Source organism: Leptonychotes weddellii, chromosome X (genome assembly GCF_054177405.1).
Source record: "Leptonychotes weddellii isolate Sample4059 chromosome X, ASM5417740v2, whole genome shotgun sequence".
Taxonomy (NCBI): domain Eukaryota; kingdom Metazoa; phylum Chordata; class Mammalia; order Carnivora; family Phocidae; genus Leptonychotes; species Leptonychotes weddellii.
Genome location: NC_138385.1, coordinates 101,608,286 through 101,618,621, shown reverse-complemented (window position 1 = coordinate 101,618,621; position 10,336 = coordinate 101,608,286). Strand labels below are relative to the sequence as shown.

Here is a 10,336-nt window from a genome sequence, read left to right as displayed (position 1 = left end):
CCAGGCGCCCCTACCCTGAATATGTCTTGCCAGGCCTTTCTGGCTTGCCAGGTCTCTGTGGATAGGTCTGACGTTATTCTGATGTTCCTCCCTCTGTACGTAAGGAATCTCTTCGCCCTAACTGCCCTTAAGATGGTTTCCTTGGTTCTAAGATTTGCAAGTTTTACTATTACATGCCGGGGTGTTGGCCTGTTTTCCTTGATCTTGGGAGGGGTCCTCTCTGCCTCTAGGACGCGAATGTTTGTTTCATTCCCCAGGTTAGGGAAGTTCTCAGCTACGATTTGCTCAAATACATCTTCTAGTCCTCTCTCTCTCTCCACTCCCTCCGGGATTCCAATTATTCTGACATTGGAACGCTTCATGGTGTCACATTCCTCTGATTCTATTTTCATGGATTCTGAGCTGTTTTTCTCTGGCCTCCTCTTTTCCCTTTTTATCTATTATATTGTCTTCCAGGTCGCTTATTCGTTCTTCTGCCTCATTTACCCTAGCTGTTAGATTATCTAGATTGGATTGGATTGGATCTCATTGATAGCATTTTTAAGTTCTGCCAATTCAGCTTTCATTTCTGCCCTTAGAGACTCTATGTTGCCATTAATTGATTTCTCCATTCTAGCCATTGTGTTCACAATTACTAGCCTGAATTCCATCTCCAACATCTTGGTTATATCTGCATCCATTTGTAAATCTGCAGCATAAGTCATAATCTCTGAGTCTTTTCTATTTTGGGGGCTCCTCCTCCTAGTCATTCTGTGGATGGGTGTTTGAGGGAATGTATAGAGTCCAAATTATTGACCAGAACCCAAGCAAGATGCACCTGTTTTCTAGGGACCTTAGGGTTGTTGGCCTCTTGTTTTCCCAGCCTGTCTTCTGGGGGAGGGGCCTGCCGCGCTGTTACTCAGTCAGCCCTGTTTGGGCGGAGTTGCCCTGCCCCCCCTGGTGGGAGATGGGCTCAGTGGGAATCAGTTTTTGGGGCTTTTGTTTTCTGGCAGCTTTTCCTGGCGGCTTTCCGCATCTCTTCTGCGAGTCAGAGCAGAAGAGACCGATTCCAACCCTCTGCCTCAGAGCAGAGAGACCGCAGTCTGTTCTTCAGTGAGCTCTCCAGGGCACACCGTCTCTTTTTCTGTCCGTGCTGCTGTAAACTGCAGCGGCCTGGGTTGTGCGCCCCTCCGCAGCGCTCCCAGTCCTGCCTCCTGGTCGGGGCACGTCTCTGCCCTTTGTGCTTCTAAAACAGCCAGCCGCTCCCAGTTCATGTGCGCGCGACCCCGCTGCTCCGGGTTTCTGTCCCGGGGGCTGCCCTTTCCCCGCCACTACGGGTCTGCGAGTCTGTGCCCCGTCCCCGGCACGCAAGGCTGTCGCTACACCGGTGGTGTAGGATCCCCACGGCCAGGCACCCTCCCGCTGCCTTTTATCCTCCGATATCTGATATCTGCCTGTGGAATCAGGGCTCCCTGCTTCTTACCTCAAAACCAACCACCTGCAATATTCTGTTTGTAGAGATCCAGATCTTCTTACATCTCAGGCTGGTTTTGTGGGTGCTCAGAGTGGTCTGGTAGATATCCAGCTCAATTCCGGGGACCAGTTGAAATAGGGTCCCCTACTCCTCTGCCATCTTTCCCCCCATCCTCCAATTGTCGAGACTCCATTTTCTCCAGTAGGGGCAATGCTCTGTCCATCTCACACCTTCTTTTATCCCCAGTCCTTTGAACAGTGCCTGACTCTCATTAAACATTTACAGAAGGATACAGTCTGTGAGGAAATTAGGACAGAAGACTCTACATGTCCACAGGGATGAAATAAAATGCCCTGGACCAAGTCAGGAGGAGAACCCTGATCCCACAAGATTAATATGAGAGCTAGCTGAAAGCAAAGGTACCCAGGTCTTTTCGGTGGAGATAAACAGACCTTATCTTCACTCTGGGACCTTCTGCTTAGAAGTCACCAACATCCACACTGGTTCCAAACGTGCCGTGGCATCCGACTCCCAGAGACCAGGAGGGAGGTATTGTTGAAAGTGCATTTTTGGGGGGCATTGGGTGGCTCAGTCGGTTAAACGGCTGCCTTCAGCTCAGGTCATAATCCCAGGGTCCTGGGATCGAGCCCCCTGCTCAGCAGGGAGTCTGCTTCTCCCTCTCCTTCTGTCACTCCCCCTACTTGTGCTCTCTCTTCTCATTCTCTCTTTCTCTCAAATAAATTAAAATCTTTAAAAAAAAAATAAAAGTGCATTTTCCTGTGTGCCCACATGCAATGCAATGGCAATTGCATATGGTAGTAGAAACGTGGGAATTGTAGTCGTATTTACTTAGTACAAATTTAGGCAGTGAAACAGCCTTAGCTGGTGCCTCCTTACTGACGGGGGAGCCTGGTATCGAACTGATTGCTAAGCAGTCCATCGCCTGCCATCGACTTGTTCAGACAGAGCAGGGCTGGAAACTTTGGAGCTATGGGCGTTTTGGCCAGACAGCTTTTTGTTGTGGGGGTTGTGGGGGGCATTGTAGGATGTAGCAGCCTTCTGTATATTGGGACTGAGCCACTTTTGCACCCAGTGCTTTGTAACTGGAACTGGGTTTGAGTGCTTGGCCGACTGGTGTGTGTTGCACTCCCCTAAATGCTGAAAGCCAGAGGAGGAGATCTTGCGCAGCCTTCACCTCGGATACATGCTCGGTTCTGTGCTTTTTAGCTGAGGGCCTGTTTTCAACAGCTCCAGCGAAGTACCTTCTCTTTTCAGAGCATGCCTTCTGTGCATAATTAGGTGTTCTTCTGGGGCCCGTGAGAGACCCAGAGGCACTCTTCCAGCAGATGTCAGTCGCAAGGATAGAAAGAGGAGGCTTTAAGGTGCAGAGCAGGCCTGTTTGCAGACCCAGGCCTGTGACTGAGGGGACCGACCAGGCCGTGCACTTCGGCGGCCGCCGAGCTCTGTTCTGTTTTATCCTTACAGTATGGTGTTCAAGTCAGTGTACAAACCCCTGAATGGCTCACCTGCAGGATTTCTTCTTATCCAGTAATTATATCTTATGTCCCAAAGGGCAGCCCTTTCAGTTTAGCCCCTGGCATTAGGAAAATAAATACCCTTCTCCAGCAGTCCGGAAGGCACCATTAGTCTCTTTTGTATAGCCAATGCTCCTAATGACATTTAATAATTATTAATGTCCCAAATGGCATCTTATTTTGTTGTTGTTCAGTAAGCTTGATTACTCCTGATTACCTTAAATTACACCATCACCCAGGTTCACATGGCACTCATGGAAACCACGGGTTCCACCTCCTACCCAGCTCCCCGCTAAAAGCTTTATGAAATGCAATGCCTGCTTTTGTCCAAAAACCACAGCCTAGGCATCGTTTCTGTTTCTAGGCATCGTTTCTTGTTTTTCTCATGTATGGTTGGAAAAAAATGTAGGCTTTCCCAAGTTTTGAGTTTGGTCTGTCATTCAGCAACTGTGACCTCCCACTGATGCCTCAATGACACTGTGCTTGTCTCTAAGCTGCCTCTTGTTGATCTTCTTGGACACTCATTGGATGCCTCCCCCCTTGTATGGGGAAACCAACGTGAGGATGTGTTTCCACGTGGGGAGGGACTTCCAGTGTTGGGAGAAGCAGGACATACTCTACTCCTGACCTCCCCTCTTACCCTGACAGACCCTGCCTTTTTGCTGGCTGAATAAATAAATGGATGCATGAAAAAATAATGGTGGTGGCAGAAGCTGGCTCCCTGCCCCGTAGCTAGCTATGATCCCAGCATGTCTTTTTTCTCCCGGCTTTCTTGAGATATAACTGACACACAGCACTGTGTAAGTTTCAGGTGCATTTTTTGTTGATCTGATACATTTATCAACTGCAGAATTATGACCACCACAGTGTCAGCTACCACCTCCACACCATGACATAGTTACCGTTCTTTTTCGTTGTGAGAACTTTCAAGCTCGTCTTACTCTCTGAGCAACATGCAAGTATACGGCACTGCATTACTAGTTTATAACCACCATACTCTACATTAGATCCCCAAACTTGTTAATCATATATAAGTAGAAGTTTGTACCCTTTGAACAGTATCTCCCCATCACCTCTACCCCCTAAGGCCCTGGTAACCACCATTCCACTCTGCGTTTTCTGACTTTGTCCTTTTTAGATTCCACATTTAAGGGAAATCATACAGTATTTGTCTTTGTCTGGCTTATTCCATTTAGCATAATGCCCTCATGTGACATATGTGGTGATATGTATGTGCCCTCATGTATGTGCCCTCATAATGCCCTCATGTGATATGTGGTGATATATATGACATATGTCATAATGCCTAATGTGAGATATATTGTATATAATAACATACATGTCATAATAATATATATATGTCATGTCTAATGTGAGATATATTATATATATGTGTCATTGTGCCTAGTGAGATATATATGTCATAATAATATATGTATCATAATGCCTAGTGAGATATATTATATATATGTAATATATACATCATAATATATGTGTCATAATGCCTAATGAGATATATTATATAAGTGTCATAATAATATATGTCATAATGCCTCATGTGAGATATATTATATGTAATACATATCATAATTATATGTCATAATGCCTGATGTGATATTATATATAATAATATATATGTCATAATGCCTAATGTGAGATATATTATATAATATACGCCATAATGGCTAGTGAGATATAATATACATATTATATATGTGTTATAATAATACATGTGTCATAAAGCCTAATGTGAGATATATTATATATATGATAATGTCATAATAATATATGTCAAAATGCTTAATGTGATATATTATATAAATAATACATATATCATAATATCTGTCATAATGCCTAATGTGTATATATATGATATATATATGATATGGTATATATATGATATATATATGTCATAATATATATCTGTCATAATGCCTAATGTGAGGTATATGATATATATGATTATATGTCATAATAATATGTCATAATGCCTAATGTGATATATTATGTATGTAATAATATATTTCATAATAATATACATGTCATAATGCCTAATGTGATATATTGTGTATATAATAATATATATGTCATAATGCCTAATGTGAGATATATTATACATATAATATATATCATAATTATATGTCATAATGCCTAATGTGATATATATAAGTGTCATAATGCCTAGTGAGTTATATTACATATAGTCATAATAATATGTCATAATGCCTAATGTGAGATATATTATATATGTGTCATAATAATATATGTGTCATAATGCCTAGTGAGATATATATGATAATGTATATGTCATAATAATATATATGTCATAATGCCTAATGTGAGATATTATGTATATAATAATATATTTCATAATAATATACATGTCATGATGCCTGTGATATGTTATATATATAATATATATGTCATGGTAATATATGTCATAATGCCTAATGTGAGATATATATAATAATATGTATGTCATAATAATATGTGTCATAATGCCTAATGTGAGATATATTATATATAATATATATCATAATAATTATATATGTCATAATGCCTAATGTGATATATAATAATATATGTCATAATGCCTAATGAGATATATTACATATAGTCATAATAATATATGTCATAATGCCTAATGTGAGATATATTATATATATGTCATAATAATATATGTGTCATAATGCCTAGTGAGATATATCATATATACATGATAATGTATATGTCATAATAATATATAGGTCATGCTGCCTAATGCAAGCTATATTATATATAATATATATGTCATTATATATGTCATAATGCCTAATGTGAGATATATTATATGTAATATATATGTAATAGGAATATATGTCATAATGCATAATGTGAGATATATTATATGTATATAATATATTATTACATGACTCATTATATATATCACATCATCTTTATCCATTCATCTATGTGGACACTTAGGTTGTTTCCATATCTTGGTTATTGCAAGTAATGCTTCAGTGAATATGGGAATGCAGATATCTCTTCACGATACTGATTTTAATTTCTTTGGATAAACATCCAGAAGTGGACCTGCTGCCTCCAGTGGCAGTTCCTTTTCCATTTTTTGAGAAATCCTTAGACTGCTTTCCCTAGTGGCGGCAGCAGTCTGCATCGCCAGCAACAGTGTACAAAGGTTCTCTTCTCTCCGCATCCTCGCCAACACTGCTTATGTCCTGTCCGCCTCATTCTCTGAGCAACTACTGCACTATTTTCTATCACCTTGGGCTTTTATTTCCTTACTTGCATTTATTTTCCTCCCATTTTTTTCTATCCAATTTTCAGTGGACAAATTAGTTGCAAGTCAAGATAGCAGGAATTGTGGTCTTTCTGTAAATCAATCTTCTCTCCTTGAGCACTGAGCCTGTAGTATCATTGCCCCCAAGATGAGACGATCACTGTTGCTAGACTAAACATCCCAAAGCATGCTACATTTCCAGACTGCCAGTTACTTGAGGGCTAGAGTCTTGTGTACCTTTATAGCTTCAAAAATCTTTCTCAGAGTCTGGCCCAGGGTGGAATCTCAAATGTTTGTGGGATAAAATGAGAATAATTTTACATTCTCTCCTAAAATAGAGACTATCCATTCCCTCAATAAATACTAAATGAGAACCAACTGTTTCTGGTACGAGAATATTGGCATAAGCCATGCAGACTAGTTCCTTGGAATTTAATTTCTTATAGGAGAGACAGACCAAAAAAAAAAGTGGGGGGATGATTTCATATATGTACTATGATGAAAAATAAAACAAGGTGGTGTGATAAAGAAGGGACAAATACATAGACAAATGGTCTTGGTCAGCTTCTCTAAGGAGGGGACTCTTGAACTGAGAGAACTGAATGATTTTTTAAAAAGCCAATCATGGGGGCGCCTGGTGGCTCAGTCGGTTAAGCATCTGCCTTCGGCTCAGGTCATGATCCCAGGGTCCTGGGATCCAGCCCTGCATTGGGCTCCCTGCTGGGCAGGGAGTCTGCGTCTCTCCCTCCCTCTGTCTGCTGCTCCCCTTGCTTGTGCGCACACTCTCTGTCTCAAATAAATAAATAAAATCCTAAAAAAAATTAAAAGCCAATCATGGCCAATCATGTTAAGACCTAAGAAACAAAGTCTTCCAGACAGTAGAAGAAGTAGCAAGTGCAAAGGTCCTACGGTTGGCATCATGAAGAAGTAGGAAGAAGACCAGTGCAGCTGGATGTAATTTGGAGTCCTGAAGAAATAGAAAATGAAGTTGGAGAATACCAGAGCCACTGGGTCAGCAACTGTGTAAACTGATTAGTGTTTCACAGGAGTAAAGAAAATCCCTTTCATAAGCAGCTGAGGAAGGGAGCTGTGGTATTTTCCCTGAGGTTACCAATAAAAGTAAGACACCATATGGGTGTCACTGCCAATCATAATACCATATTGTTCATCCAGGACCCCCACACCCACCTATATTCAGTCATCCAGGAACAGCTTCCCTCTCTGGCAAGGGAGAGGCTTTTTCATGTGGAAACTTAAGCTTAGTAGGAGAGACATGTCATCATCATATTTGCACAGCAAGTCATCTCTCTTGATCATGCCCTGGTATGTGCAATCCTGGAAGGGAAGGTTAAATGTCACCAAAAAGAAAAATACCCAACCATACCCCATCTTCTCCATTTCAGTATATCACTTACTTAAACAGTAACCAACAACTGAGAAAGGAAAGACTTCTAGAAGTGTCCCAGATCTGGATGTTCCAAGATAGAAAAGCAAGTTTAATAAGTATGTCAATAAGTAAGCGAACAAGATGTGATTTCACACATACCAGACTATCAAAGACAAACCAGTAATATGAGAAAGTGGGAACGCACACATGTGACCAGTGGGGAGAACTGGTACAACCCCTCTGGAGGCAATTTTGCAAAATCTGATAAAGTTCAAGATCGGTATAACCAACAACCCAGCAATTCTACTTCTAGTTCTATGCCCTGGAGAAAGTCTCCCATGTGCCCACAAAGAGGGAGGTGCATAGATGCTTACTAAAGCAAGTAAATCAAAAAATCTAAGATCCAGCAAAAGGGAAATGGATGGATTATGATATATTCACATAGTGAAATCTCTCATGGCGATGAAAATGAAGAAACCAGAGCTACTTGTGTAAAGATGGTTAAACTTGAAACACCATGTTGAATGGGAGGTAAAACAAGTTGAAAAGTTATTGGTAATTGCACCAATTTTTTTTACCTATGCTTTTTAAAAACTATTTATTTATTTGAGAGAGAGAGAGTGAGCATGAGCAGGCGGAGCAGAAGGAGAGGGAGACAGAATCCCAAGGAGACTCCCTGCTGAGCGCAGAGCTAGATGTGGGGCTCGATCTCACCACGCCGAGCCCACCGCCTGAGCCGAAACCAAGAGTTGGATGCTGAGCCGGCTGCACCATCCAGGCACCCCTGGTAATTGTATGAATTTTTAAAAATTCAGAACAATCCTCATATATTAAAACTCTAAGAAAGATCATTTAAATGGCTTTGCCTGGCTCTGGGAGGGAGGCGAGGGATAGTAGCTATACAAACATATCTACAACACTGTCTGTTTTAAAATGCTGAAGCAAATATGCCAAAATGCCAGAATTGTGAAAATCTCTTTGCTGGGTATTCTTAAGATACCTTCTCATAAATTAGGTTTTGGAGCACTCAAGGTTCTGCCAGTGATAATTTATTAATTCAGTTCAGCAGTGGAAGGGTTGGGGAAAACTGGAGGGGTTACCATTTCTTACTTGTTGGAAACTCTGGTTGCTAAAACAATAAAAGTGACACTATCTGGATTACTAAAAGAACAGTATAACTCTTCAAAATTACAATGTTCACATATTATTGAGAATTTTTTGTTTTTCCTGAAGAATTATGACCTCAAGCTCTACCAAAGTAATCTTATGTTTGTCTTAAAAAATAATGGATTCTCTAGTAACCTGAACTCTTACTAACAACAGCAGTTCTGTATTAGTCATTAGAAGGGACATAGAATTTGACAGAAATGTGTCAGAGTCTCTGGAAAAAAAAAAAAACACTAGAAAAAAAATGCAAAAAATATCTGCATTAGTTAGGAATCTGTTTACTGGTGTTTAAAGAACATTATGTAATGACCTTGGTGAACATGAATAAGCTCTTATTAACAAAGATGGTAAGAAAATCTCTCTCTTCTTCCCCCAAACAACCCTGAAATTGTAATACTGAATAATACTGAGTTTCAAAATTGTTAAAATTAGAATGTGCGGCAACAATGGGAAATAAGGAACATCTACAGTTGCCATTTATTTTTGCCAAACATATCACTAGCAAGAGTGGCTTTTCTAATAATAAGAAATGTCTATTCATATCCAATGGGATAATATATAAAAATATTCCCTGCTAGTTCAATAATCCTTTTTTTAGAAAATTTTATTTATTTATTTGAGAGAGACAGAGAGCACAGGAGCATGAGTGGAGGGAGGGGCAGAGGGAGAGGGACAAGGAGATGCCCTGCTGAGCAGGGAGCCAGAAGCAGAAGCAGCGGGGCTTGATCCTTGGACCCTGAGATCATGACCTGAGCTGAAGGCAGACATTTAACTACTTGAGCCACGCAGGCGTCCCTAGTTTTATAATTCTTTATTTGAAATTTTGCAGACTGCCTACTCATCTCATTTTGAGGATGGTCTGCCATCATCATACTGACTAACTCAAGAGAAATGACGGAAAAAGTAAGTCATAAAGCATTTTATATTTGTAGCTTCTCCCTTCTCTCCCTTTCTGTCTTTAGAATATTCCCTCAACCCATCAATATGGCATATAATATATAGTACTTGCTCGGTGCACCATCATACTCCTCTAAATATGTGTTCACACATAAAGATAAAGAAGGATAAGAGACTGGCTCTTCCCGGCAGACAGAAGAGCAAATGCCTCCAGGTTGCCCAAATTCATTCTGATGAGAGGTGGCCATTAGCCTCACTGTTCAGAGAACCGAAGGATTAGGAAAAAAAAAACAACAACAAAAAACAACTGAGGAACTTAGAGGAGCATATGAAAATACAGTACTTAAAAGTGCCACCACTAGTTTTCTTTCGTTTAAACAGCCACTCCCCAGGGAGAATCCCCATTCTACTCTTGTGTAATAAATTCGGGAAGAGACTCATTACTGCTTAATCCTATAACAAGCACTTGGGAATTAACCCACTTAACCCTTTCAGGGTCAAAACTGCCACTTGGAAGTGTGCCCCTGAAAGATCCTTAACCTTCTAATAGGCTGATGCTCCGAGGTGTTTGTGCACAGGAAATATCTTGATTAAAGAATGACCTTGTTTAGCATCTT

At 40.5% G+C, this 10,336-nt stretch overlaps 1 long non-coding RNA gene across 4 annotated transcripts in view; it reads right to left on the bottom strand.

Annotated features, from left to right (window-relative positions):
* The window catches only part of LOC115938082 (uncharacterized), a 430,326-nt gene that overhangs the window by 167,352 nt on the left and 252,638 nt on the right, over positions 1-10,336 (bottom strand). Inside the window, exons 4-5 of one of the 4 annotated variants that reach the window (XR_014141422.1) lie at positions 7,457-7,603; positions 5,953-7,235 (exon numbers count right to left, since the gene is read on the bottom strand). The exons of 2 other annotated variants lie outside the window; for them this stretch is intronic. This is a non-coding gene — a long non-coding RNA (uncharacterized LOC115938082). Of the gene's footprint in view, positions 1-5,950; positions 7,604-10,336 lie in introns of those variants that run through there. One more of the 4 variants, XR_014141421.1, reaches the window with a different exon arrangement.